Genomic DNA, 3,115 nt, shown 5'->3' on the forward strand with positions numbered 1-3,115 from the left:
AAAAATTAACAATGCATGGTGGCTTGCACCTGTAGTCCCAGCTATTCAAGAGGCTGACGTGGGAGGATCACTTGAGCCCAGGAGGTCCAGACGGTGGGGGGCAGTGATTGTGCCACTGCACTCCCAGCCTGGGGCACAGAGTGTAACTGTATTTTGCCATACTGCACAATATCACTTTCAATGGTTGTTTAGTATGTTCGAGTATGAATGTATATAGTTCATTTAATCAGTTTACTCTCTTGTTAACAGTACATGAGTCTGACTATTCACACTCTTGCCTACCGTAGGTATTATTATTTTGTCAATCTGCTGCATTCATTCAACACATAGATATTGGTTGCTAACCATGTACTAGGCATATTCTCAGTGCTTGGGATAGATTATTGAAAAAAACAACCCCGATCTCATGAAACTTATATTTGAGTGGAGGACATGTACATACATGATAAATGTTATAAATAAGTAAATCCTTTAGCATTTTAGAAAGCAAAAAGTGCTATAGTTAAAAAAACAGAGCAAATTAAAGGAGTAGGGAGTGGAGAACATTGTAGTTTTTTAATTTTAAATTTATTATGGAGGCGACATCTCCCTGTGTTGCCCAGGCTGGTCTCTAACTCCTAGGCTCAAGCAATCTTCCTGCCTCAGCCACCCAAAATACTGGGGTTAACGGTGTGAGATACTACACCTGGCCAAGGATTGCAGTTTTCATTTATATTTTTATTTTTTGAGAAAGGGTCTTGCTCTGTCACCTAGGCTGGAATGCAGTGGCATGATCTCAGCTTACTGCAACCTTCATCTCCCAGGCTCAAGTGGTTCTCCTGCCTCAGCCTCCTAAGTAGCTGGGACTACAGGCCTGTGACATCCAAGCCCAGATGTATTTTTTTTTGTAGAGACAGGGTTTCACCATGTTGCCCAGGCTGGTCTCGAACTCCTGGGTTCAAGCGATCCTCCTGCCTTGGCCTACCCAAGTGCTGGGGTTACGGGCGTGAGTCCCTGTGCCTCGCCAAGGCTTGCAGCTTTAATTAGAGAAATCAAGGCAAGCCTAATTGAGAAGGGGGCATTGCAAGACTTGAACCAAGTTATTTGAATTTGCAATTTTATTATTACTATAGCTGATATGGTTGGGATCTGTGTCACCACCCAAATCTCATGTCGAATTGTAATCACGAGTGTTTGAGGTGGGGCCTTGGTCGGAGGTGATTGGCTCATGTGGATGGGTTTCCTCTTGGTACTGTCCTCATGATAGTGAGTTCTGGAGAGATCTTGTTGTTTAAAGTGTGTGGCACCTCCCCCACCTCGCTCTTGCTCCTGTTGCCACCATGTGAGATGCCTCCATCCCCCCTTGCCTTCTGCCATGACTGGAAGCTTCCTGAGGCCTCCCCAGAAGCAGAGGCTACTATGCTTCCCATACAGTCTGCAGAACTGTGAGCCAATTAAACCTCTTTTCTTTATAAATTACCCAGTCTCAGGTATTTCTTTGTAACAGTATAAGAATAGACTAATACAATAGCTAAACGTTCTTTCATGTGTTTATTCTTTTTTTTTTTTTTTTTTTTGTGATGGAGTCTCTCTCTGTCACCCAGGCTGGAGGGCAGTCGTGTGATTTTGACTCACTGCAACCTCCGCCTCCTGGATTCAAGCAGTTTGCCACCCTCAGCCTCTCGGGTAGCTGGGACTACAGGCGTGCACCACCATGCCTGGCTAATTTTTGTATTTTTAGTAGAGATGGGGTTTTGCCTTGTTGGCAAACTCCTGGCCTCAAGTAATCTACCCATCTTGGCCTCCCATAGTGCTGGGATTACAGGCGTGAGCCACCACGCCTGGCCTACATACCTTGATGTAAAAATACTTTATTGGTTCCCAGTTTCTAAGTGCATAGAAGATGGGAGGTCCTCTTTCTGTGCCTATTACAGCTGTGGCTTCTGGTCCCAAGCAGCATCTGAAACAGGTAGCAGCTCCACAGCATTTGATGCTGGATAAATTGACTGGTGTGTTTGCTGCTCGTCCATCCACCGGTCCCCACAAGCTGAGAGAGTGTCTCCCTCATATTTTCTTGAGGAACAGACTTAAGTATGCCCTGACAGGAGGCGAAGTAAAGAAGATTTGCATGCAGTGGTTCATTAAGGTAGATGGCAAGGTTCGAACTGATACAACCTACCCTACTGGATTTATGGATGTCATCAGCATTGACAAGATGGGAGAGGATTTCCGTTTGATCTATGGCATCAATTGTCGCTTTGCTGTACATCGTATTACACCTGAGGAAGTCAAGTACAAGTTATGCAAAATGAGAAAAATCTGTGTGTGCACAAAAGGAATCCCTCACCTGGTGATTCATGATGCTCACACCATCCACCACCCTGATTCCCTCATTAAGGTGAACGACACCATTCTGATTGATTTGGAGACTGGCAAGATCACTGCTTTGAAGTTCAACACTGGTAACCTGTGTTTGGTGACTGGAGGTGCTAACTGGGGAAGAATTGGTGTGATCACCAACAGAGAGAGGCACCCTGGATCTTTTGACATGATTCACGTGAAAGATGCCAACAGCAACAGCTTTTCCATCATTTTTGTTATTGACAAGGGCAACAAACCATGGATTTCTCTTCCCCGAGGAAAGGGTATCCGCTTCACCATTGCTGAAGGGAGAGACAAGAGACTGCAGCCAAACAGAGCAGTGGGTGAAATGGTCTGTGGGTGACATGTTAGATCTTTGTATGCAATTAAAAATAATACAGCATGATTAAAAAATAAGTAAAAATACTTTATTGCTAGAAAATGCTAACGATCTGTCTGAGCCTTCTGCGAGTCATAATCTTGTTGCTGGTGGAGGGTCGTGCCTTGATATTGATGGTTGTTGACTGATCAGGGCAGTTGTTGCAAGGCTGGGGTGACAATTTCTTAAAATAAGACACAAAATGTGCCGCATGGATGGACTCCTTCACAAAATATTTCTCTGTAGCATGCAATGCTGTGTGATAGCATTGCATATAGCACTTCTTTCAAAATTGGAGTTGATCCTCTCCAACCCTACCACCTTTTTATCAACTATGTTTATGGAATATTTAAAATCGTTTGCCGTCATTTCAACAATGTTCATAGCATCTTCACC

At 44.1% G+C, this 3,115-nt stretch overlaps 1 pseudogene; it reads left to right on the plus strand.

Moving 5' to 3' along the window:
- Window positions 1-1,921: 1,921 nt before the first annotated feature.
- Window positions 1,922-2,704, plus strand: LOC100584144 (annotated as a pseudogene).
- The last annotated feature ends 411 nt before the right edge of the window (window positions 2,705-3,115 follow it).

Source organism: Nomascus leucogenys, chromosome 10, assembly GCF_006542625.1.
Source record: "Nomascus leucogenys isolate Asia chromosome 10, Asia_NLE_v1, whole genome shotgun sequence".
In the NCBI taxonomy this organism is placed as follows: Eukaryota; Metazoa; Chordata; class Mammalia; order Primates; family Hylobatidae; genus Nomascus; species Nomascus leucogenys.